Source organism: Caloenas nicobarica, chromosome 12 (genome assembly GCF_036013445.1).
Source record: "Caloenas nicobarica isolate bCalNic1 chromosome 12, bCalNic1.hap1, whole genome shotgun sequence".
Taxonomy (NCBI): Eukaryota; Metazoa; Chordata; class Aves; order Columbiformes; family Columbidae; genus Caloenas; species Caloenas nicobarica.
Window position 1 is genome coordinate 5,142,762 of NC_088256.1, and position 27,408 is coordinate 5,170,169.

The 27,408-nt window shown below is 41.4% G+C and overlaps 1 protein-coding gene across 5 annotated transcripts in view; it reads left to right on the plus strand.

Moving 5' to 3' along the window:
* The first annotated feature begins 5,382 nt into the window (after positions 1-5,382).
* Positions 5,383-27,408, plus strand: part of STAG2 (STAG2 cohesin complex component) — a 77,783-nt gene continuing 55,757 nt past the window's right edge. For 3 of the 5 annotated variants that reach the window (XM_065643012.1, XM_065643008.1, XM_065643011.1), the window contains exon 1: positions 5,383-5,588. The gene's annotated coding sequence lies outside the window, so the exon portion shown is untranslated. Of the gene's footprint in view, positions 5,589-5,846; positions 6,044-6,817; positions 6,909-27,408 lie in introns of those variants that run through there. The other 2 variants (XM_065643010.1, XM_065643009.1) reach the window with 2 other exon arrangements.

A 27,408-nucleotide genomic window follows, 5' to 3' on the forward strand; every position in this document is an offset into this window, starting at 1 on the left:
TTGCTGCCGGTTGGCCCACTTGATCTGATTTCAGCTCTTGCCTGCTTCTCACCCCAACCCTTCTTCTGTCATACAGCCTGTTCTTCCCCGCCTTTAACTGGGTCCTTCCACTTATCCGGGTTACCTAATTTGAAACATGTTTCTCTGGTTCCTGTGCTTCTTCCACAGACTTTGCCACTGATGCTGTCATGGTGCCTGACTCATAAAACGGTCCTTGGTTCGTGATCCCTCTGCCGGGACTTAGCTACAGGACACAACCGCATCTTAGTCGTGTCTCCTAAGACCTCCTGGAGCAGATCATGCCCCAGATCCAAGAGCGATGGCCTGAATGGTAACACTCTTTCCTGCAGATAAGATGAGGTGGTGCCTCAAGTGAAAGCAACTCCTCCTGACTGAAGCGTGGAGATGGGCTTTTCATTATTTCCTGCCAATAACTGGTGTGGCCTTTACACAGTTTGGTGATGAAAACTTTAGAACATGGCTCAGGGATTTTAATGTCAAAGAATGAGATGTGGCGAGAGCACCTCACCTCAAATAGGGGAATGAGCGCAGGGCTTTGGGTAACAAGTGGCACAGACTGAATAAATCTCCCCATAATGCAATTAGCAGGAAGCATTTGTGATTTACTGGGGATCTAAATTCATTTCTAGAGCTGATAATGAAGGGGAGTTAAAACTTCCTTTTCAATGACAAGGGACAAACATTCTGTGCTCCTTTATAGGTCTGAGAGTACGGTCAGCAGAAACTTACTGAATCAAAGAAAATTCAGACTTGAGTTAGGTGTTCTGGAAAGACCTGCTGAGAAATAGTGGCATACAAGGGAAACTTCCGTAAATCATAAAAGGAAGAAATTATTCACGGAACATGGAAAGGCCTAAGGAGCAACTGATGTGCAATCTCTCTCCTGCAAATTATAGGAGAGTAACCCATTTTTTGCTCTTTAATTTTGTTTCTTATGTAATAGCTCATCTCCAAAAGGATTTAGACCAGATCTCCCTACAGTGACTAAGCCAGTTCCAAAAATCTTGGAAACAAAATCTGTCTGGGAAGACTGCTTTTCCCCTCTGTACCCAACTAAACAGATAAAAACATGGCTGTGGCATATTTAAGGCAAGCCATCAAGGTTACCACATCACCTTGGAAAGAAACCAGTGTACAAATTCTGGTTTGTTTTCCAGTTCTCATAAGCGAACCTTTTTTTTTAATAGAAAAGAGGAAATGGAATTGCAGAGGGGGTTCCTATTCTGCTACCCGCAAAGAAAAGGAAGCAGCGTGAGCATGAATCTCCTGCCTGGAAGAACGAATCGGCCATCTGTCAACTTGAGTTTATTCTGATCTTCTCTATTGGTGAAATTCTGGCCATTAATTCAGACACAGAATTGGTATCTATGCTTTCCTTGCTCAGTTTCTGAACCGGGTGACTGATCAAGAGCTCTCTTTGGATCGAGCATCATAAAAGTCCCTGTTGCAAAGTTTTTGTTGAATTATCTCTCACCTGGGCTCAATATCAGAAATGGTCGACTTTGAATCTCTTAAAGAGCAGCCATTATGAGAAAAGTAACATAGTCCTGTACAATACTTTCTCCTACAGTTTCCTCAGAACTTCTATCAGATACAAATCCCTTCTAGGAAGGTCAGAATTTAAAATATCTCTATTTCCTTATTACGCTTGGATAACGCCTCTTAAAAATTATTTATTTTTACATTTTTCTCATAGTGTCGGAAAGAATGCTACATAGTTAAAACTATATAGAAACTTTAAGATGTTCTTTGATTTCTTCTCAATTCTGAACGAATGGTAGAAGCTCATTCTGGAATCGTTAGCTTAGAAAGAAGTGGTGTGCTAGCAGAGGAACCGTTTTTCGTCTTCCCTGTTGTATCAACTGGAATGCTCTGTTCCAGCAGCATGATTGGTTCACGGGGAAAATGCACAAGTCGGGCACTTGTGAGAGCCAGATTTGTCCCCCACAAAGACAACAAATGCAATGGTTAAGAACTTGTTCTGCTTTTCTGCCCCCCACATTCCTGCCCACCACTTGAGAGATTGTTGCATTTGCTCCTTAGATGCATGTTGTGTAAACTGGTTTATGATGGTTATTTGCATGATCCAAGTGTGGGGCCGTGTTAGGAATCCTCCCAAGGCACCTCTGGCTTAAGAAATTCCTGTCTTGTCACTGGAGCAGAGCAGAAACCTTCCCAGCCTCTCTAGGAACACACCACACCTTTGGTTGTGCTGACCGAATTGCTTCTGTAGTTGTACTCTAAATGGCATCTGAGAAATGATTTGGTTTGGGGAGGGAAAAAAAAATGAAACCAGTCCCTTAGAAACCAAATGGCCCTGCCCCCTTCTCTGATTAAGCAACAGTTTTGCTTAGACAGCAGCCGGGCAAACAGCTGAATGGAACAACTGGGAGGGAGGAAATGAACTGGAGAATGCAAAATCCTCTTAGGCAGGCGCTGTGACCGACGGTTCGTAATACGCCAGTGCACCTGGAGTCTGGTCTCCAGAGGATTTCCTTGTTTTGTTGTCACAAGTTTAAAAAAGCAAATTCTGTCACATGAGTCAGGACACCCAGACGAGTTATGAATCTGGGCTTCCAAGGTCTGAGTCAGCTTTTGAAATGGGCGGAACTCTCCGCCACGGTTATTGTCAGCACTTGCACGCTCATTCCTTTAAAAACACACCCTAAAAACAATGTCATGTTTTCTTCTGTTAAACACATTTACCTAAAAAAAATCTCAGCTATGAGGTCAAGTGTGAACTACCGGGTTTTCGGAACAGACCAAATATCTGACGTGTTAATACAGCGATTTTGTGCACAGCTGACTCTCAAGCTGCCTCAGTGTTGTGCTTCTGCCAGCTCCCGCAGGAGACTGCTATGATCTTACCAAGTTCTGGATTTGAGCTGTAATACGAGTAGCTCTATTGTATCTTGAGCAGAGGATACATTACTGGAATTCCACGTGCAGGCAAAATGTTAGTTTTGGAAGTGTGTAGGTTATTTTCATGGAAAAGTTGTCTTTCTGGCAGCTGTCAGAAGTTGAATTTGTAGAGGGAAGGCACAAATGGACCCAGCTCCTTTCCATCTATTTCTATGTGTAATTTAACAACCATTATATATCATAGGTATGCTTAAAATTTACTTGTGGTTTGGTGTGTTTTTTTCTGGTGAGTTTTTGTTTGTTTGGTTGGTTTTTGTTTTGTTTTGTTTTTTCCCAGACTATCTTTTATTCACACTTCTGCAATTTCCAAACAGACATTAACACACTCACATTTAAGATCAGCACCTGTAGCTGTAACTGAAACTATAGACATAGTTTTATGACTGGGCATTCAGGATATAATTTTGAAGTGTTCCCTAAAAGGGAACCTTTCTGCTAATCTTCTTTTTTTTTTTTTTTCCACAGCCTTGACAGGAGATGAAAAAAAAACATTCTGAAACATGAGTTCAAGCTATACAATGTAATTTATTTTTGAAAGTCTGTCTCATGTACCAACTGACAGATTATATCTAGAATTGCTAGGTGACATCAACTCCTATTACACTAGTTTTTTATTTAAAACACTCCGTATCTGATCAGAGTTTCTATTATAAGTGTCATATGCTCTTCGATACCTCATCTTAGTTTTGAAAAGACTGGAACTGATGGATACTCTGAAGCGTCCTGCCTTTGTTAAACAGCTGAGCAGAGTCACTCAGCTTAGTGCCCGCTTAGTTAGGCCAACCCTTTCCCCGAAATTAAAAGTAGATAAACACAAGAGGACGATTAGAGACTAATTACCAGGACAAAACTATTCTTGTGCTGACTAATCTAACTATAAGCTTAGGTGCTATGTGCAACTACTCAGCATGAGTAATGTGCTCAGCATTACACAATACAGAGAAAAAAATGTAGAAGGAACTACTGAATTGTGTTTAGAAACATGAGTGTCACAAATTTTGTATCTGGTTACTTTAAGTATTCTATACTGCTTATATGTGATCATGTCAGGTTCATATCAACCTTCATGCAGGGAGAAACACAGAATTGCACTCAGAGCCTAGGAGCAAATGCCAATTTAAACCAGGAATGCACTTAGTGATGGGCAGCAGCAGAAAATGTTTCAGGAGAATGCTCCTAACCACAAGAAATACCACCAGCCGTCAGCAAACATTGCTTCTGTGTGTATCGCCACACAAGCTTGGAGCTCACAAGATAAGGCACCCTGCACCCATCTGGGCAACTGCATATTTATCTGCAAAGCCACAGGCTCCCTCGCACATGACTTTGCTTCCTGCATGCAAAATGAACCAAGATAGGCCAGACCAGCTCCGAGAAGCCAGTGGTGGCCTGGCAGGGGCGAGGACGTTGTCCCCAGCAGCGTCACCCACTCTTGGCCTCCCAGTGCCCACAGCCACCGGCACTGGTGAGCGAGGAAAAACTGCAAGTGATTAATGGATTATTTCTAGAAAGACTGAACTTCGTCTCAGCTGAACACAGAATGAACTACAGAATGTTAGAGGTTGGAAGGGACCTCGAAAGCTCACCCAGTGCAATCCCCCCGCCGGAGCAGGAACCCCCAGATGAGGTTACACAGAAGGTGTCCAGGCGGGTTGGAATGTCTGCAGAGAAGGAGACTCCACAACCTCCCTGGGCAGCCTGGGCCAGGCTCTGGCACCCTCACCGGGAAGAAGTTTCTTCTCATATTTAAGTGGAACCTCCTGTGTTCCAGTTTGCACCCATTGCCCCTTGTCCTATCACTGGTTGTCACCCAGAAGAGCCTGGCTCCATCCTGAGACTCCCCCTTTCCATATTGATCCCCATGAATGAGGTCACCCCTCAGTCTCCTCTTCTCCAGCTCCAGAGCCCCAGCTCCTCAGCCTTTCCTCACACGGGAGATGCTCCACTCCCTCCAGCATCTTCGTGGCTGCGCTGGCCTCTCTCCAGCAGTTCCCTGTCCTTCTGGAGCTGAGGGGCCCAATTATTGCCCAATCCCCTCTGCGAGCCTGTGCGAGGCCCGGGCGCGTCCCCCCGGCGGAGCCGCAGCTCCTTTTTAGGCGGCACACGCGCTGCGGTTACCCGATCCTGCCCCAGAATGGAGCCAGCAGCCGGGCCTGCCCCGCCGGCCGCGCACGGAGGAGGCCGGGCCCCCGTCTCCCCCGCCTCGGGCCGCCCCCTCAGCCCGGCTCGTCCCGGCCCGTCCCCTCAGGCCGCCCCGCGCCCGCGAGCCGCCAGGGGTGGGGGAGCGGCCGGCGCGGCCCGCGCGCATGCGCGGCACCTTGTTTACCCCGCTCGGCGCGGCGCTGCCGCGGCCGGCCGGCAGGTGTCGCCCCACGCCCAGGAGAGCGGGCCTCGCGCGGTGGCCGCCAGGTGGCGCCTGCGCCCTCCATTCGCTCGCGAGCCGCCGAGCAGCGAACACCCCAAACAATCCCCAGCGCCGCCGCCAAATTAAATAACCTGCCCGCGCCCCGCGCCCTCCCCAAACCGCCCCCCCCTCTCCGCGGCCAAGGCTCCGGGCCGGGCGCGCAGCCGGCAGCCGGGCCGGGGATATAGGAGCGGAGCTACGAGCCTGGGCCTCCTCGCTGCCTACGCCGACACTGGGCAAGGTAAGTTAGAAAATGGCGGCGAAGCTTCTGGAAGTTTGGAGGGGGGACTCGGGATCGCGGTGCGTGGCTGCGGAGAGAGGCCGGGACGGGGCCCGCGGTCCCCCGGCCTGCGGGCACGGCGCGGGGCGCTAGGCCTGCTGGCCACAGGGACTCCGCGCAGCCAAGATGGAGGACGGCGGGGCCGAGCCGCGAAAACACTCCAGCCCCCCGCTTCCCCACCCCCCCTTCCCAGCGCGCCTCGGCGGGGAGGGGAGACGCGAGCGGGAGCGCGAGAGCGAGAGGGCGCCGAAAGCGGCCCCGCTGCCCGCCCGGAGCCCCGTTCCTCCTCCCCAGAGCCGGCCGCGGGCAGGCTGGGCCCAGTGCTCGGCGAGCTAAAATGGAGAACCACCTTCTCCTCCTCCCCCCTTCTCCCGAGCCGAGCAGGGGCTGTTGGCAAGATGGAGGACTCGGGCATTGTGTGTGTGGCGGGTGTGCGTGTGGGCAAGCCGGGCCGGGCCGCTCGGGGGGTGGTTGGGAGGAGAAGGGGGGTCGGAGCCGCTGCGGACGGAGCGGGAGGGGGGGGGCGGAGAGCGCTGGGCCGCGCGGCGCGCAGCAGAAAATGGTGGGGCGGCCGCCGGTGCCCCGGGGGGGGTGTCGGAGGAGGCCGGGGAGAGGGGACTCCCACCCCTGACAGCGCTCCCCCTCCTTCCCGCCGTCCAGCAGCTCTCCTGCCAGCCCGCTCCCGGCGGCTTGCCCGCGGAGGGAAGTGCCGAGGGATCGGGGTTTTCTCTCCTTCGTCTCCTTTTCCCGGCTGGGGTAACTCCGGCTGCGTCTTTCTGAGCGACTGGGCTGGAGAGCTGGCGACAGCGAGTTCCCTCGGCCCAAGTGAGGACGTGGGGTCTGACCTGCGCCTTTCTCCCCCGCCCCTCTTCGCTGCCTCCTCCGAAAGAGCTGGCGACCACCCCCCCGGCGCCCAGCTCAGGGAAGGCCTTTGTAGGGCGAGTTTTCCCCTCCGGGTGACTTTAGGCGAGCTCTTCGGCGGCTGCCCTCTAAGAGGAAGAGTTGTGGCAGTTTCCGTTCGGCTTGCTTTAATTTTTTTTTTTTTTTTTGTAAAGAAAGGGCGCTTGCCAACTTGTGCCGGGGCCGCCCGATGCCGGGAGCCGCGTGTTGCAGGAACCCCGCTGGGCTCTCGCCGGCCCTGGTGGGGGAGGGAAGGGGAGGAGGAGGAGGAAGAAGAAGAATGCTTCTTACTGGGGGGTTTTGGCGCCACTTTTGTTTTAGATAGTGCTCCTCTGCCCCCTCCTCCTCGGCACGCACTGAACTGAGCTGAACCCTGCCCAGGTAGGAAGCAAGAGCTTTCCTGGTGTTTCTCTTTTCTGGGCGCTTCTTTTCTCTACACGGATTAAAAAATATATATATACACAGTTGTTGCTGTGCTGAGGGACTTGGAGGGACGGGGAAGTGAGAGCGGCAGCAGAGGCCTGTGCTGGGCGGCCCTGTTTTTCGGGTGTTCCTTTCTCCCTGTCCGAGCGCATCCCCGAGCCGGGGTGCGCTGGCTTTGGGTGCCCGCCCTGCCGGCCTCCCGCCGCCTCCTGCCTTCCTCTGCCGCTGCTAGCGTTGTGTAATCCGCTCGTCCCGTGGAAATCCGCGACCGACCGACCTAATTTTTTTTTTTTTTTTTTCCTCACCCCCGAGAACGGGGAGTGAAGGCGCTCGTCTCCCTCGTTGGCTTCCCATTTATTGTACTGCCCCGGCTCGGCTCTTGGTGTTGTTTTCCCACGGGATGTGGTGTTCGGACTTAACACAAAGTTTCAATAACCGTTGTGTCCGGTGCTGTACTGTGTTGGGGTTTTTTTGTTACTTTTGGAAGCCTGGGTAACAAACGCTGCTGCCCCCCGCCTCCACCCCCCCCCCCCCCATGCTGGCTCAGTGCTCTCTTCCCGTGTGCTCCCCGCAGCCACACCCTGGCGTGTCCGGCCTCATCATCCGCCTTATCGCCAGTGTGACCCCGCGTCTTCCCTCGCCTCCCCCCGGGAGGAGCGTGAGTCCCGGCCGGCCGCAGCAGGAGTGCCCGGAGGTAACCCGGGGCTGCCGAGGTTGCGCTGCGCCCCGCTGCCGTCTCCCCCGGTGGGGTGAGGAGGGGCCATGTCAGCGCGGCGGTTCGTGCCGGGGGCGGGGAGTCGGGTTACCGAAGTGCGTCACACGCGGCCCCGCCGGGGCCTGCTCCGCCGCCGCCTCGGGCCGCCGCCGCCTCGCCCGCCTGCCGCCGCCCATTGGCCAGCGCCCGGGCGGGAGGCGGCCGCTTCCTCCCGCGCCCCGCGGCGGGCAGCCCGGCCCCGCACCCCCGCCGGGCCCCGGAGCCTTGGGAGTGCCGCGGAGGGGGCAGCGCCGCGTGGAAATGCTTCCACGTCTTCCCGGTTCTGTTGGGTTTTGTGGAGAGGGACGGGGAGGAAAAGACCTTTTGGATCGACTGTATTTCTGCTGCCAGGGAGTTTTGTTGAATCCTGTTTTAAATGGCCTGAAAGTAGAGTTCCTGGAATTTCCTGCAGTAGCGTGTTCTCCAAGCACAGGTCACGCTGTGAACTCTTGGCCATTCAGTCTCGATTTGTGATTGATGGCTTCTTTCTCGTTTATAATGCTTGGCTGTTTGAAACAAACTTTCTCCCTTTTCATATTGTCTTTTCCCTAAAGCCATTATTTATTAATGTATTTACTGTTATTTCTGGAGTGTTTATATTGTATTGAACTGTACAGGACTTAGAAAATATCCATGTGCAGGCTGGTTGGTTATGTGCAGGTAAATAAATACCCCAAGTGATTGTGCAATTGACAGACATTAATCTCTACCTTCTTGGTATTACATGCTCATTATGCTCAACTCATAATTTTGTGGGTAAATCTTGGTAGTGATCAGTTGCAGACTCACCATGCCACAGATCTTGTGTAGGGCTCCTTGCTGGGTAGCACTGTATCTTTTCACATATAACAATGGTGACAGTTTCATTACAAAATGACACAAGGTGTGAGAAGGCCACTGCCATGCTGTTAGCATAAACCTTCATCTTTTTGCTGCTTTCAGTGCTGGAGCTGAATGAGGTGGAATGCCCGTACTGCTCTGATTAATTAAAAAGGAGAAAAATACGAATTAATTCCCATATCTAATAGATAGATCTTACTCCCTGACCAATGGGGCTCATGTAGGTCCTTCTTAACAAAACCAGTGATGTTTTACAGTGTCATCTACCGGTGGGCTCTTTGCAACCTGTGGGAGAAATCAGTTAATTTCCTTTGCTGTTGTTTATATTAAATTAGCTGTGGTAAACTTAACATTCAATGTTGTCTAAGTGTAAATTCAAACAAACAAACCAGGCATGGAACTGGGGGATGGGAGAGACTCTCTAATTTTCCTGTGAAACTTCTTAGCGCTTGGATATCTCCCAAGTTATGTACTTGGGCCAGACTTATGTTTTTGAAGCTTTTTCATCCATTTACAGTTTTGGGAAGATATTACTGAGTAAAGTCAATAAGCAATGTAAGGATTTGTTAAACTTGTATTCAAGAAGACTAGTCAAAATTTATGTACAGACCATTTCTTTTAGATGTGAAGTCTTGATGTTTTGCAATCAAAAGCTGAAATTATTGGTTGGGGTAAATTGGTTTAAATTAATGATGCTGTGATATTTTAATATATTTTTAAAAAATGGATTCTGTGAAATGACAAAGAATTGGTAGGTTCATAGCTTATTAAAATGCTTGGTTTAAAAATACATTTTACTACTTGAAGAGCATTCCATTTTTAAAATAGGAGTATTTAATTAACTGACTGTTAATCTAACTTGAATTCCATAAATATATCGCATTCCGTCTTTACATGTTACAGTCTTTAAAGGCATAAATGTGCGGAATGAAATTATTTCCACTTGGAAGGAGCGTAAATAGAATTGTCAGTTAAATGCTCTCTTTATTTTTATTTTATTTCAGTATAACTTATCAGCAGCAACTGAATTATTTTTTAAAAATGTCATGCAAACAGCTTCTCTTGAATATTACATGCTACTACAGTCTCCTGTAGAAAATAGCTGCAGGCAACAAACCACTTGAAAGTACGTGCTCTGATTGGTAGGAACAACTGCATTAGGCTTTGTCAAATCATGAAATAGTGTTAACACATCAGAGCATTATGAACTTTTTTTTAATTAGATTGCTCTTTGTCGCTTATGGCTCAAATTTAGAATGATATGAGAGTCCTCATTTGTCATTTTCATTTGCATTGTTACTGTCTTGGTTTTGCTGCAGTCAAATACTGTAGGAGAGATTAGATTTTCTGGGACTTGTGTGCCAGCGTAAACAGGTTGTATGTTTTACAGAAACCTTAAACACTTTGGTTGCTTATTTTCACCAAATGAATCCCCAAAAGTAAGCAAATATTTCTGCTGGTTACTTATGCTTCTTGGTTCTGTTATTGGAATGCTGTGTTTTGTCAAATGAAACGAGGTTCTAAACTCGGTGTAGTCTACTGACGGTGTCACCATTTCTTCTCCCGTTAGTTTGAAAACTTAGGAGAATACTGTAGGTGTGAATTTCTAAAATTGTACTTTTGGGTTTTGGTGGTGTGCGGTGGGTTTTTTTTTGTGTATGTGAGGAATTAAGAAAACATACAGGAAAAGGAATGTGTTGTAGATTGCATGGCTGTCAGCTAGATGCTAGAGTTTCCAGGAACTTCATTTGCTTCAGTAATTGTTTTGTAATGGAAAGAAGTGATTGATAGCAGCCATCAACATATCAGTTTCATATTCTTAAGTAAGCTATGCTTACTTTCTCAGTATCACTTAAAACATTCATATTCTGAAAACTTCAGCTTCCTTATATGAGGATCATTGACAAAGAAGAGGAGAGAATGAAGTGATAACTTCGTCCTTGGGAAACTGAGAGTGAGCAGGGAATTGGAGTTTTGGCTTGGAAAATAAGAAGCTTGTACACAACAAATCTGTGGAGGAATGGAAAGACCTCTTTCCATACGCATGACCGAAACTTAGATGGGGATACAGAGGCTTATTGCCTTGGTTTAAATTCAACACCATCCAACGTTTTAGATCACCTCCACTTCTGAAGTCAAAAGGTAAGTGAAAATGGGAATGCTTCGTGGTCCCATAGCTCTTCGGTCACTGGCCCTGGCAGTCCTTTGGTTTGATCTGCTCTAGTCTTCTTCCTGCTTCCTGACCCTTCTGTCCTGTTGGCCACAGACAGAGGTGGAACTAAATGGGGCTACGGGCAGATTAAATGCTCTGGTCAAGATATTAGAGTCCTTCCTGTGAGGAAGGAGCTTGTAGCGTGCCGAGTTGCTCAGTCCAGTCTGTTGAGGTTTGGGCTCTGTCTGGAGCAAGATCTGGATCTTCCAAGTCAGTGGTGGTTTCATGTGGGCCAGGCTTATGCTGCTGCACTGGCCACCTTGTGCCTTGGAGGGTGCTGGGGAGGTCTTGAGGAGGCTTTGTGCTCAGCGGGTGTTTTGTGAAGGTGGGAAGACTTGGATGTTTGTTTTGGTAAATGAAATTTTGAAGAGAAAACCTTTTGGTAACCTTTGCAGTATTACATCAGCATAACTGAAGCTCTTGCTCTAGCTTTTGTTTTTTCTTAAAGACTACTTTCTGGAGTAAACCAGTTAAACTCTTCTACCATTCTGTGAACAGTTTTAATGTTTGAAGATCAGTCCAGTGAATTCAGTTTGCTTTTTATATCAGGAAAAAAAAAATCTACTTTCCAAAAGTGTGTATCTTTGTGATTTAAGGGTAAGCCTTGAAATCTGATGAGACTTTTAGCAGGGTCAGATATTTACTTATGAGTGATACAGTGCAAACTTCTGTTTTGAGAATTTGAGATTAAATATGTACTTTTAATTGTATGTTGTTTTAATTAGAATTTAGTTTAAATCTTCTCATGATGCAGTTTGTAAGAATCTGGTGAAGTTGGGGGTTTTTTTGTTTGTTTGGGGTTTTTTTTGCGAGTAAATACAAAGTAAGGGAAACTTCTGAATGTGGCCATCATTTAGATCACTACAGACAAATGCAGGGCTAGTGCTGACTTGTTCAAGTTGGGAAGCTTAAGGGGCTGTTGTCTGATTGGGTTCTATCTTGAGAAAGATGTTTCACTGTTCAGATATCAACACAAAAATTGTGTTTTCTTGATCCTCTCAGTTTGATGGCCAGGATCACTAAGACTAGACCAGAGTCCTAAATTTGATGGGTTATGCCATAGCAATATTTCACAGTTTACCCCTTTTTAGTATCTCTGTATCTCCCAAGTGTTGCACCATTAAGAAAATCACCTATCTGTGAGATCTTGAGTAGAGAAGAAGGGAAAGCGAGATGTTGCTTTTCATTCATCTCTCAAACATTTTCCCTCAACTGGTCAGATTTGAGAACAGATCTGGCATGCAATTTTGGAGATAGGGATATGGGGGAAAATGTCATCCCCTGAGGTACCCCCTTGGCTTTCATGTGACAATTAGCCCTTTCCTAGCCTGTATTGGCTACAGTCACATGGAGGAGTGCAGGCGTAGTCTGCTTTAAAACTTCTTAATTCAAATTTGTGTCAGAAATGAAGTGCATATAGGACTGCATTTGTGTGCAGTTATTGTTTGTCTTATTGTGACTTCAGAGGGAAATTAAATTAGCTGTCATGTAACTGCTTTATGCAGGTATGCACTTTACGTCTGGGCATGTACTTTATTGTTGTCTATTCTGTACATTTTTTGATTGTGTAACTAGCTATACCATCCCTCTCCAGAGGACTTATTTTTGAAAAAGAATATAATAGGAAGAGTGAGTAGATGCAAGAAGGTTGTCATATATTGGAGGGTAAATTGTGATCTGTGATTGACAAGTTAATCACAATACCCACCCAAAGACAAGTATCTAGAGATGAGTGTGTTTGGGTTTTTTGGGAGGGTGGGATAGGCCGCAGGTAAATGAATGTTTTATTTTCTTATGGCTCTGAATCTGATGGCTTATTATATTACTCCTGCCCTCACACAACCTTTTATGCATTTTACTTTCCTATGCTTTTATTTCAGTAAGGGTTAGTCATTGGATTAGAGAGAGGGAATATGTGTGGCCCTAGAAGTCAATGGAAGAATATTTGTTTTTCAAAGCAGATTTTCGTTAGTACTTCTGGGTGGCTCCTAGAGAGGAAAATATTTTTGCATCTGTTCCCATTGTTTTAGGCTTGATAGGGTAAGCCAATGATTTTTGCTTATATTTTGAAAAAGGTCTTAAATGGTGTGTGTTGCCTTGTAATATCTATGTCTGCAGTGGTCTAGATGGATAAGTACTATAGATGGAGTGCAAATATCAGGGTTTTGTATTAGCAAAATCGTGCAAAGAAATCAAATATACTGACATTTCAGAAAGCACAAAACATTTCCAAAACTACTGACCACTTAAAAAAAGAAACAACAAACCTTAGGAATGCATCTTTTGTTTAGTTGGGTTTGCATTCCAAAATTGGCTTGAGTTGCTGCAAGGTTTGGTGAAATGCTGCTCGGCTTTGGGCCAGTGAGTGAGCTTTGGATGATGTGCAGGATGACTGACCCAACCTGCAGACACCTCGAAGTGTCTCCCTTCCCCGCTCCCACTGAGTGACAGGTGTCATTCAGTGTACATGCTTGGCAGTTTGATGCTTCCTGGGAAGATATGGTGATGTAGTACATGTAGTCACGTAGCAAAGAGGACTTAATGCAGGTGTTTTCCTGTTGCTTAATACATGTGATCTGCCTAGAAGGAGATTAATATTTTTGATTTGGAGGTAATGTTGCAGATCTTGATTATGGCTGAATTGCATTTTTTTACTTAACATAGGATTTCAGCCTGAGTTTTATGAAATAATATCTTCCTTGTAGCATCTCATTTGGGAAAAAAAGATTGACTTTTACTTTGTTTGCAAATAAAAATAAGCTGTTCAAGATAAGCTTTTTTTGTCTTTCATGCAATTACCTGCTATTCCTTTAGGTAAAACTGCCAGTTCATCCCTTAAGAAGGATGAACTCTGGAAATTTGGACCATATCAAGTCTTAGTAAGCAGATAATATGCAAGTAATGTGATTGTCTGATTTTATTTGTCAGCATGTAATCTTCATCAGGGAGTGTTCAGTATGAGGAGAGTTTGTATGGAGTAAGGGTGTGAATATTCAAGATTTTTTTGTTGTTGTTTATATGTTATTTTTATTATCTTGGTATGAGCAGTTGAATATATAGATGACTGAAGTTACTAAAACCCGATGTCAGTAGTAACGTCAGGAACACAGTTTTGTAATTCATGAAGCATGCGTTTGAGATGTCTAGTTTTAATTGGAAGGTGATTTTGTATGACATGCGTCCTGGAATAAATTTGGTGTGTGTTTGGTTTGGGTTTTTTTGTGTGTGGTTTTTTTTTTGTTTGTTTTGTTTTGTTTTGGGTGTTTGTGTTTTTTTTTTTGTTTGGGTTTTTTTGCTTTAAAATACTTATGGATATAGTGGCCAACTAATTTAATTTGAGTAATAAGGTGCTACATCCTGACCGCTGGCAATGTTGTTCATTTAACTTCTGATCTTCTTAGAAGCAGGGAACTGATTAATTATGATTTTTTTTTTCTTCCGAAGGAATAAAACTAGGGAAACTTGACAAAGACTTTTTTTTTTTTCCAGAATGAGAATGACCAGTGACTGCAGTCTAGATATGGCAGTGCTGTTTGTGGCAGACATATGGGAAGTAGGATTGATACGGACCATTGTATCTTGGTTTAGGGTAAAAAATACAATTTAAATATAGTTGCAAAGGAAAGACTGTATTCATAATTCAAGATTAATAACATAAGTATTTTTAAAGTATGTTTAAAATTTTGTACTATTTTGGGATGGGAACTTATTCTTACAAGAAGGTTCTAGTTTGGTGTACTGCCATATACTGTTTTATTTTTATTGTTGCTTTATGTACCTGGTTGAAAACTATATCCAAAATACTTTTTTTTTAACTTCACGTGAAATAAAGCTTTGCACTGTGAATGGGCAGTTGCTTCTTTATTTGTGTCGTAGGTCACAGACTCATATTGGAAGGAAGGGCCCTCTGGAGGTCTAGTCCAGCCTCCTACTGAAAGCTTGTCCAGTCAAGTTTTGAATATCTCAGAGGATGGAGTTTCCATGATCTCTCTGGCAACCTATTATGGTATTCTTATTGGATAGTTGTTTTTTGTTTGTTTTGGGTTTTTTTTGGATCTTTTTGTTTGCTTGTGGTTTTAAAAATTATTATTATTATTTATTATTATTTCAGGTGTTAAAGTAATCTTAAATTCCTATAAAGATGCATGCCCTTCCACCCCCATTGTGCTTGGAAAGTATTCCTTCATGATGGAGGCGTGGGAAGCTAATGACCTGGTTTAGGACTGATTGGGGTTTTTATTGAGAATTATTGAAAAAGAGAGAGGTCAATGGCTACAGAAATTACTTTTTGGTGTCTGCTTTCCTCTTGCCTCTAGTTGCATTTACTATCTTTATTTTTCGCCTGTTGTCCACCTTCAAGCCTTCCTACTGTGCCTATGACAAAGTCTTGCAAATAAAACTGCGTTTCCTAAGCACCTACCTGTTCACTTAAGTGGTGTTCATACACTGATCAACATGATGATTCTTGCGGTTTTCATATTTAAGCAATGATATTTTTATTCCTTCTCATAAGAAATCTACAGTTCGTTTGAAACTATGGTAACCAGAAAGGAAGGCTGCACAAGTCTCTTTCTCTGGTGTACGGCTGTTCTTACTTGCCTAATAAATGATTGGCCAAAAAAAGGTGAAACTGGCTTTTGCATATTGATTTACACAACATAGAAATGATTTTTTAAGACAAATACTTCAATGATAATGGAAAAATGTTTGGTTTATTTTGCATGTGCTGCTGTACTGCGTTTTTGTCTTCAATAATTCCATGTTTAAGGTGCTCTTGTTTTATTTAAGGGGGCTTCTGTTCGGCTTGCTTTGATAAGCTGCATTTTCAAAACTGATGCATGCATGTTGGTATTTGTTTAATTTTTAAAGTGTTTATGAATTAAAAAGTATTCCTGATGTAGCAACATGTAAATGCCATATTACTATTCTACTGTGAGTTAGAACAGATTTTGTAAACTAGAAGACCTGTGGCTTGACTGTTGAAAAATAACTGGAAAAAAAAGCCTTTAGGCATTATATTTCTCTTGCTGAATTGCATTGTCTTTCTGGTTGTACTGCTCAATTTCTCTTCAGCAATGCGATAGTTTTATGAAAGTTAATAAAGTTGTGTACTTAGATTATATTGGTGCCTCAGAGTAGTAATTGCTGCTAAGCAAAAATTTTCAAACTTGGCCAGACACAGTTTGTATACATCAGTACAATATGAAAACGAGAAAAACATTTTTAGAAACTTTCTGTTCATTAACATTGTGGATAGAAGAAAATGCAGTAAATCATCCTCTTCATATACAGCAGGTCAGGCCCATTAAGATTCTTTGTATTCACCTGAAATGCAGTATAATCTGTGTAAAACTGATTCTCAGGTTCTTTCCTCTTCGTGCCAAGGGAGTATAAACTATGTATAGCATAGCTTGCATTCAGAACTAGTTAGGGAAGTTTTGTTTACAGAGAAGATTTATGCATTCCTGCATAATCCTACAAATGGGCTTAGTCTTCTGCTATCTCCAGTGAAGAGGAGCATGGCAAAGTTCTGATTGAGTCCATGTTCTTAGTAGCTTGGAGGTTTAAGAAACTTAATGAAGTTTTCATTTCATTCATAGTAAGGACTATTTGACAGTATATAAGGAATTAAGCATCCTAGAAGATAAAATTACCAGAATAAAGAAAATTATACCAAGGAAGATAGGAAAGATAGGAAAGTATAAGAATATGTTGATGCTTACTAGAAGCATTTCAAAATTATGTTCGGTGTCCTGTTGCATTGCTTTCCCTTTATTCGTTTCTGTTGTGGAATATGTTGGCATGGAGTTATTAGCTATATCAAGTATAAATAACTGCATTTTTGTAAAATTTTAATCTTGGAATATGTTGTTCTATCAGATGTGGAAGGTTGCAAATGTTTGTTCTATATGTTTGATAAAGTTAGGAATTGAAAAATTAATCTTTAAAGCCTTTTGAGGTGGGATCTGGAGGAGGGAAATGAAGCTGGCAATCCATTGAAAATACAGAGTTGTTTTTCACTGTGAGGGTAGTTGGTGGAGAGACTAGGTACCTAACTGATATGAAAGAACAGAATTGGGGCAGGTTTGTAACTGGCAGTCATTTGTGAACATAACTCCATGTGCAGAGTTTCCTCCCTCTTCCATAGTCATCTTCTTTCTGTACTTGTTCCCTTGAAGCTACTGAAGTTGTGCCATCACCATGTAACCAGGCCAGTGCTGTGATGAGCTGCTGTTGGTAGGGTGGTTTTGTGTCTGTGTCCTGACCACCTGCTTGGGTTGTTTGCCTTGTGTATGTGTGTTCTGCCTGTTCGAACCCATAGGTGAACTGGCTTAAGGAGCTAAACCGTGAAGAAGAGTAGTTTTCTGTGGGTTGAATCTCTGTGGACTCATGGGTGCTGCTCTGGCATGGAAAAGGCTGCAGGAGCTTTTGGTCGGTGAGAATGTAGAATTAAAGGGGACTGCCCCTTGCGGTAGTTTGGTTGTTGAAGGGTCCTATCGGCTGCCTGGTCCAATGGTAGTGGTAACATTTTCTGTAACTGTAGAACCAGGAAAATAAAACTTTACTTCTGCTGTCATCTGCTACTTTTCTACCTGATCTTACTACTAAAAACCATTTGGGCAATATGCCAGTTTCGAAAGCAATCCTCTAATCCTTGTAGTGATCTCCGTTTTATTTATTTATTTATTTTTTTCTGAAATGTTACAAAGTCTGTCACAGAACAGTTAGAGCTCTGCAAGGACATTCAGGTCTGCTGTTGATTTGCATTAATTTATGTAGACAGGAAGATCATGCACAGTTTTCTTTGGTTTCAGTCTATGTGCTGGTTAGAAGCTGTGCAGGTGTTCCTTGGAATGAGATAGAAGGGGTAAGAAAAGATTTAAGAATCGTTATAGAAGAGTTTCTTCCCCCTAAGATTTTCTTCCAGCCTTAGCATGGTTAATCAGATGCTGTTGTCAAAACCCTGCTAGACCTCCTCCTTCAGCTGGATGCTTACCAGCTTGTTGTGGTTAGATCTTATTATGAGCCTTTGCACTCTCCAGTTTTCCGTGGTTTATGGAAGCTGCAGTGCCAGTTCTGTACGTGAGGTCTGGCTTGGGCCTTTTTACAGAATGTGGGCCATCCTGTGCAGTGATCTGAAGTCCCATCCCTCCTAACTCATCTCCCTCCTGGCTTCTGAGTTTTTGGGGGCATGCTGAGGTCACAGGTCTCATCTCCAGGAATACCTGGTAACTAAAGCAGACATACCCTTTTTTAATCTCATAAAATATTAATATTGTCCTTCAGAGAAACTGAGAAATAGACCAGATGACGCCTGAACACATTGCATGCCTCTCCTCTTTACCTCACGTTAGGCTCAGTTCAGAGAATTTTGTTTTCTTCTGCTCTTGGTAGAAAACTAGTAGTGTTTTTTTACAATATGGAATTATTTTATTTTATTTATATATATATATTTTAAAAATTTCATTACATTTTCCCAACTAGCTAAGAAGATGTCAGCTTTCTTCTTTAGGTCTTTGGGAAGAGCTTTACTGTTACTGATCAGAAATTATTGCAAAGTGATTCATTGCTTAATTCCTCACCATTTTAGAGTTTAGATTTGGGGAAACCAGTCTGTGATTTGTTGAAAATAAGCTTCTATGTGAATAATCAAACTGACAGCTACACTGTAGGCTGTGATTTTGCTTTGTGAAGTTGTAGTCTGGTTGGAAATACTGGACAACAGGAAAGCCACATGTACAAAATTTTTGGAGTTTTGTAGATTGTTTTGGGTTGTACAGAGGATTTTAGAGATTCGAGTTGTCTGGTATCTATTTATATAAGCCATGTTGGAACAGGAGTTACTTTTGGTGTTGAATTTTTAGAAGGCATTGAGCATGGCTAGTGGGCATTGAGTCTACCCAGTTTTGCAGGTGTGCCTTAGAAGGACTGTTGTGAATATAGCTGCAACTGCCTGAGCTCTGTTCCTCCTTACTGCTGTTGAAATGTTTCTGTGGGACTTCCCTGCTTGGAGGCATGCCAAAATGAGTGTGTGGGAAGACTTAATACTTGCTACTTACATAGCATTTTGTATGTTCAAAGTCTTCTGCAAATACTAACTAATCTTTATTTAACATTTGAGCCCAATTTCTGTCAGTATAAATCAGTAACAGCCAGTTATGACCCCTACTTTTTTTGATGTCAAAAGAACGAAAAGCTATAACTAGTGTAGTTAAGAATAATCTTTATCATCTTATTAACATACTATTTTTGTCACTCTAACCTTCTGGTTTAGTGTTGTGTAGAAAAAGGTTACGAATAGAGTATAGTACTACTCTTCAGGAGGTCTGTGCCTTGTAGGATGCTGACTGCTGGAAAGAATGGCATTTCATTCCTTTCGTGTGTGGTATTTCAAGCTTTTCTGTGCTAGTTTTTGTTTCTGCTAGATTAAGGTTTATTTCTTTCCAGTTCGGGGAGCCATAGCATATTCATAACAAGTTATGCTGTGAGAATGATGTTCATTCTGAGCTTGCTTCTTAAAAACTCTGTCGTTCATCTTAAAACAGAGTCTTAAGTTGAAAATTAATTTAATTATGTACTGCATACCTGTACTAAAAACTCATTAAGGTTTTCTCTATTTGTGTCTCGTCAGTATAAAAGTTAGTTTTCAGTTAACTGATATTTATTAAATATAACTGGTATGACAAATTCATCAAGCTGTTACTGTTTTGATTAAAGTTCTCACAACACCAAAACCAAAGTAGCTATGTACATTTTTACTAGGATCCCATGCTCTGAAAATTACTGTTATGTTGGGTTTTGTCTATGCTGTTGATCAGCTGTAAACGACCAGTGTGTTGTCTGGAAGTATTTTGCTGCAGCAGTGTCTAAAAATCAGGATATGGATTTAAAACAGATATAATTCATAAAAATGCCCCTTTTTAGTGGCAGTTTTTATAGAAAGTTATGTGGTTGTACATTTTAGCTTTCATTATCCAGATTTTCTACTGCTTGTTTTTCTTTTGAAGAATCTGTAAAATATTCTTTTCTTCAGGTAGTTTACAACTGTAATATGCATGAATTTTATAAATGTGTGTCTTTGCAAATTGCATTAGCTGTATTTTCATGTTAAGCATCCTTTTAAAGAGAGGCTTCGGCAGTTCTGAATTAAACTTCAAGATTTTGTTATTCCAACTTTTCCTTAGGCAGTTAAATTTGCAATAACAGGTCTATACAATAAATTGCATGCTGGAAACAGTGTGGACTAATGGGAAGAAATATTGAGATCAGGGCCATTTTAGTATAGGTGGGGTCCTGTGCTAAACCCACTCTCTTGTTTTCTGCACCAGGACTGGCCTGGATACTTTTCTGTGGCATTGTGCTGCATCTTGGAGATACTTGCAGATCACTAAGGAAAATGATGTGGTGCACAGGGCATATTGGTCTTAAATGTTTAACAGAATTAAAAGGGAAATTTCATAAATTAACATAAAAACTGGTCTGACAATAATATATGGTCTCTGGGAATATATAGTTTGCAGAATTTTGAGAACAAAATTCTGTTAGTCTTTAAGCAAGTTTGAATTGTAACTTGTAACACATTAAAAGCTGACTGTAAATTTCAGAGAGAAAAAGTCTGTAAAACAAGGTTTGATCTCCTACTTCCTTTTATGTTTTCTCTTTGACCAATCAGTTCACTAATTTTGAATAGGTTATTATGTATTAATTTTTTGTTGACTTTTAGTTAATGACTTTTTTGTTTGTTGTAAAGTTCAGTAGCTTTAAATAGGTCTGGGATGTTTGATCTCCACTAAGTATTTAAAATGTAGCTAGCTTTTTAAAGAAAAGTAGTGTTATACAAAAATTAATAGCATGCATAAGTATCCCATATGCAGGCCTAGTACTGTTTGAAGAATTCTTCTGATCTTAGTTAAAATGGAATAAATCTGTATTTCTGTTTAACTATTATCTGGAAAAAATGTTAGTCAAACCAACTTGGGCATAAACATAGTAAAAAAAATATTTTTTTCTTTGTTTTCTAGTAGTAGCATGATTTTTAGAAGCTACACAGATCAATGAAGAAAATCATTAGAAATAGAACTAGTTCTCATTATGTATTCTTACAGTACCAAACTACTCAGTGGTGAGTGCTGTCTGAATAAAGCTAGTCCTGGCTTTATATAGAGCAATGGCAGATTCTAATCATGTCTGATATGCTGAAGAAACATTGTAATAGTAATGGATTATAGAACCTAATTCAGACCACTCTTGGCTGTTCTTGCTAAAATGAGCTAGTGGTCCTTTGTTCAGCAGGGATGTATGTCTTCTATTTCTGTCACATCTCTGCAGCTTTCATTGCCATTTTGTATAGGGTTTAGGCTAAGGTGACCAACTCTCTACTTTTCAGAACATTTGTTCAGACACCATAAAATATACTGAGTTACAAATTTTTGTTATTGTTTGAAAAGCAGCCTGTTGGGGCCGGGCTTTTATGTTTTATAGCTGGCTAGATAACTGTGGTGCAGGCATTTGGGTGCTGTGGCCAGAGGGTAAGCTGAATTTGGAGCAGTGGATGGCAACTTTTAAAGCAGTTGTAGACTACCAGAACAGTATGGATATCTCTTTTTTTTTTTTTTTCCTTTGACGTAATTTGATAGTTGATCATGTCTGCTGTAGTATCTCACTGATTTTAAAAAGAGCCATTTTCTTGTACCAACCATAGGAATCTTTCGTTGAGCCAGCTCAGTTTAGTAAACTGTTGGAAAGGCAATTCATTCAAAAAGAAATTAGTAGATTGTTGCTCAACAAAGGGTCTGACAAGTGCCCTTGACTGTGAGATATGGCCAGAAATAAATGCAAAGAGAAGGGGGCAGTGGGGCTGTTCTTTTACCAGTAGCAACCAGTCTATTGTCATATTGAACTACATGGTTATTATTTGTAGTTTAATTCATTATTTACCAAAAAAAGATAGATACAGTTAATGCAATTTGTTCATGTTAGTGTAAAATGGGCTCTCAGTTGATAATTGAAAGGAATGCTGGAAAAAATTTTGAAATTACTAGTAACTTGGCCACGTTGTTTCCACTGAGCAGCTTTCTTTTCTCAAGGTGAATGACAATTTGAGAAGGCATATAAAAGGTAAAGATTGTGAAACAGGGAAGTAAGTGGAACTAGTAGAAGTGTTTAAGTTTTAAAAACAGACTGTGTGTAATGTATGTGTAACACATTTTATATTTTAAGTTTTCAATAATAACAGTGTAAAGTCTTTAACTGCTGGAGAGCATGATGGTTTTAAATATGTACTTAATTTTTAGGATTTGGTAGTTTATGCACAAAAGACTTAATGACATTCAGACTTGAAGAGGATGTGTTGTAGGTTGTACACTGGGACTTGTGTATCACAATACAGTAGAATATAGTCTAGAGTGCTGTGGAAGTCTGGGGTATCTGTGTTTTCAGACTGCTACAATTTTACCATATTGTTACTTGTATTTAAATGGTTTTCTGAGCTGCTAATCTGGGAATAGTTTATACTCAAAATGGAGGAAGGTTCTGCAATTTATTCAGGCAACACATAGACGATGGAGTTAATCAGTTAGACCTGTCAAACAGTATAAGATGCATATTGATGTAAAAATACTGCTGTTTTGGACGTCATATTAATGCTTAGCTGTTGCAGTTGTCATGTTCAGAAGCGATATAGCAAATCAGAATGATTAATATCATTTAAAAATGTTACTGGTATGCAAAAAAGTTACCTGAAAAATAGATTTCACCCGTGTTGTTCCTAGATCCTCAAATCTTGAGAACGCAGTGCTAAGGAATGTCTTTGTATGGATACATATGGAATGAGATTGGAGAGGAAAATAAGTTGCTTAGTTTGAGAGAAATATAAATTATCATGTTTAACATGTAAGAAAATACTTGCTTAGAATATTTTAATGATACATTACCTTATGATGATAAATCAGCGTTGAAGGAAATGCAAACTTAAGGCAGTGAGGAGTGTCTTCAAGGAAAATTCAGTAAAAGGTGTTTGGTAACATGATTGGAAATACTATTTTGCATTGCTGTTGCGTATATGCTACAGTATTTTGGTTTGTCATAGTCCGTATCGGTTTTACTGGACAAATAATGTGTTTATCTTTACTCTTGGAGATACTTTTTTCTGCTATGTAAGAAGGTTGCTTTTCCTTTTAAAATACCATTGTACTTTAATACTTTTGAGTAGCAATGCCGTTTGAAACTATATGCTCTGTGCTTTGTGCATCTCTCCTTTCCCTCCACGCCTATATAGGTGTTCTTTTAAAGAGCACAAAATTCAGCTGGTGCTAGATAAAGTAAGCTCTTCTGTTATTTTTAATACTGGGTTTAGTATTGCTTCAGTTAAAATATTGTTTTGTGCATTATAAAACATGGATGATTTTTTTGTGAAAAAGGCCTGGTAGCACTCTCAAGTGTCAATGAATCAAAAAAATGCCACAGCTCCATGTTAGGAAGGTGCTAACTTATTCTACCTGTAATTCTCAAACAGGTTTAATGATGAATCCTGTATCTTCTGTTCAGGACAGATCTGGCATTATCAGAAATGTAGTTGTGTGCCTCAGTCCAATATATGTCAAGTTTTTGTGACTGGGTGATCTGGTACTGATTTGTCCAAGCAGAAACAGTAGTGGTGTCGCTGTCAGAGGACTCCTGCAGTGTCCTGTTGGCACAGAAGGCAGATGTTTATGCAGAAACCGGGAAGATGGTGTGATTTAAGTATCACACTGCAGTTTTTGAGTGTCCTGTAAATTAGATCATCTTGTGCTTATGCTCTCATGACTTAATTTTGGAATAAGACAGTTATTCTGAAAATGCCACACAGTTATTTAGAAGAAGCTGGGTTTTTCTTCCGCGAGTGTTGTTCCTTTTGAACTGCGTGTGGTGACAGTATAGGTGAGTGTACCTGTTGGTGCCTTACCTGTATTGCTTTGTGGGTACAAAATGGAATTCACAAGTTTTATTGTTGCTGAAGTTTCTAATAACTGTAAATTATCAGTAGAGTACTAAACGTCTCTATCTTGACAGCCCAATTAAAATAAAGGCACAAGATATTGCAGAAGAGTCAATACTACTAATTTTGCTTACTGAAGACTAAATTATATGGTAAGTAAATACTGTCCGTTTCATAATGGCTGCATATTAATCTTATTCTAATTTGGTAGCAGTTACCTTCCTGAAGTAATTCTTTATCCATGCCGTTTTCATTTGTTTCCTCCTTCTCCCTCATTCCTGCCCCCACATATTTAGATTTATGAATAGCATCTGTCTTCTAACACTGTTAACTCCTCTATCTTTTGGAATTCTCTGAAAGACATGGCAGTGCTGCCCTATTTAATTGCATTAAAAATAAATCTTTTTCTTGCATTGCTGTTTGCCGATTCTACAATGGTAAATGGTCTTCAGCATAGCAAGTAGAAACAGGGGAGTTGTCAGTAATGGAGATGTAGGATAATGGGTTCACTTTACCAACTACCACTGACAAGACATAGGAAACTCCATCAGGACTTTTTAGAAAAACCAGCTCAACTGAAGAAAGCCCAGGGGACACCCTGGTTTTTAGGGACCCATTCATATCTATGGAAGCAGATGTGTTCACTTAGTAGCAGTTAGAGCAAAAGGCTGGAAAGGGTGAAAGAAAATGTTTTCACTGTTTTTCTGTCACTATTATCTGGTTAATGTGCAGTTTCCTGTTGTGTTTTTTTATTGTTTTTGTGTGTGTGTGTGTGTTTTTGTGGTGTTTTGTGGTGGTGGTGGTGGTGTTTTTTTAAATACATTGGTAGGCTTCTATAGATTTCCCTACAGGTAGAAATGTGAAGGCCCAAAATCAGTTTAGTCATGAATTCAAGTTCATAAAGCAGTTCTTGAACTAAAATTTCATTTTGCTCTTTTATATATTGATGAAGCGGGTAAAAACCAAGCAATTTTTCCACTATCTCAGGAAATGTTTCCACATTATACCAGTCAACTTTAATTGAAATGATTAATTACTTCGGAGTGAGAAGTACATTATTGTACATTCTTTTTTTTTGATGCATACTGCTTCTAATCTAACTTGGACATGCAACATTATGAGCTACATAAACTCTGCTCTGGAAACCCAAGCTTAGAAAAATGGTTTTTGAAGGCCACAGATCAATGGGTGAGCAGGCGTATTGCTGAGTTCTTGAGGGAAGTGGGGTTTGTTTGGGTTGCGTTGGATGAGCGTTGTAGCTCCTGCATTTGTGCAAAGGAATTTAAAAGAATATGTGGATGGTGGTGGTCTTGCTGTTTGATTTATGTAGTTTTAGTGAGTGAGGCTTAAAACTGAGATGTGCCATAATGTTTCAGTTTTTCTTTAGAGGTAGGTTGGCTGTAGTGGATGATCGTCCAGTTCCCTTATGCTTTGGACAACTGTATTTAACGGTTTGCATTTCTGTGTACAATATACCTAGCTTAAGGGTCTGTTTTAAAACTCATAGCCCTCTAGGAAATCTTCTGATTTCTTGTCAGTATCACTTGTTTAGGATTTTTCTGGAAACTGCACTAGTGTTAGGTCATCAGGAAAGAAATCATATGTATTTGGGTTCTTAATGATTTTTTGACATGACTAAAGCATGTGAGATTCAAGTAGGTAGCCTCTTGACAAATGTTTTGGATTCTGCGGTATTCTAAGCCAACTTAGTGGCTTAACTGAAAAAGAATCATTTTTCTTGTCTTAAACCACTGGTTGAGAACACCATGGCTTTTTAAGAGAACAGTACAAAGCTTGCCTTGTTGGAAGGGTAACTGTTAGGTTAATAGGCTGTTTTAAGGAGGAAGTTGTTATAGTTAAAAGGCTTGGGTTTTTAAATAAATAATGGTTACATATTTGCAAATATTTTTGGTGGGCATCATCTCCTTAAAATATACACATTCTGCCAATGGACTTCACTGAACATCATTTTATTTGTAGTGTAAGAACCATGGCAGAGCTTTTCTTACTAACCATTGATAAATAAGTTGATGAGTTACTGCCCAGATTTGTGCTTTGACTGCCCATATTCATGTGCTTGTAGGATTTTTAGTTTATTAGAGAAGAACTGTGGATGACTTCCAGAAGTTCCAAACAATTGTCCCAGGTTAAAGTGAGAGGTAAAAATAAAGTATAAAAATGTGTAGCTCATGATCCCTTACTGATCAGAAGGAAATTATAAAGGAGGTAGTGAGCGTGTGCTACAGGGGCAGATGGATTGATTGTTAGAGATGCAAGGGTCTGTATGTTAGTACTCAAGGAGGTTTTGAGAACTAGATATTGGTTACGATGCGTTGTCCTTTTTCTTCCTCCTCACATATGAAAGTAAAGGCAGCACTGGAGCAGACATAGCAGAAATTTCGTCTGCTATGAAATGGCTGGAGGAAGACCAGGAGGATGAATACTTTTTATTCCAGCTCTGCAGTTTGCTTTGGGTTATGGGTGTCCATTATTCTTTCTGGTTTCAAGCTGGTTTATTGGAAAACAGGTAACCAATTAAAAAAAAAAAACCAAAACAAACAAAAACCACAGGTATCCAGTGTCGAAATTATTCTTGTATATAGAAGTTTGTGAAAGGTTTGTTTTAAATGACTGAAAATTAATACATAAAATTATAATATTTTCAATCTTTGTCAAAATGCTGCTCTTCATGAGTGATATTATGTCTGTATTAAAGATATGCAAATATCAGTATTTCCTTTGAAAGGAGTTTTGCTAATTGTGGCTTAACAAGTGTTTTTAATAATAAGTTCTCTTCACTCCTGACAAAATGCTTGTGCATCCCTTCTTTCATGTGATCGAGGGGACTAGAATACTGCGGTATTGCTGGTTTGATTTTTTTTTTTTTTTGTTGTTGATTTTTAAGTGCTAAGGCTAATGCAAGTCATGCGGTCTTTCACTTTTTTCCTCTCACTAGCAGTGTGGGGTGGTTGTTACCTGCCTGTGCATAGCTAGATGTTGATGCTGCTTTCATCAACCTTAAGCAGTTTCTAGAGAACATCTTGAAGACGTATTGTTTCCTTGGGGATTTATTGCATTTGCAACATCACACCTCTGTTCATGCTGGTTACAGAATATGATTATCAGCCATTAATACTGAATACTTAAACATGGTCACTACATAGTGTTTTCCTTCTCATTCGTGGTTTCTATGCTGCTCATTATGAAGGATCTCTCTCTAGCGTGTTTAGTTTTTGTTGATTTGTTTCATCCGCTGTGGTTATTTTCCTGTACTTGTTATTCCAGTATAAGTTGTGTCTAGTTGTTAGTCTTGCTGACAGAAATGTTGATAAATTTTTACAAAACAAATTTTTCCACAATTTTTTTCTTTGTTTTTGTAGGAAGATAAAAGTTCCTTCTTTTCTTCTAGTGATCAGTCAGTCTCTTTAAAAATACTTTTAAGATAAGTGCTTTATATTGTTTCTCCGCCCTTCAGTCTTGTGTGTGAGCTCCAGAAAAGTGGAAAATCACATGCAGAATTTTTGGGTTTTGCGTTCATGTTGCCTGGACGGGAACTGTTAACAAATAGCATGTCATATTGCACATTAGAGGCAGTGCGACACATGAGAACATCTAATGGTGTTTCAGCTCCGATGGTTTAAATCTTTTTGTATTTGTTACTTACAGTGTACATTTA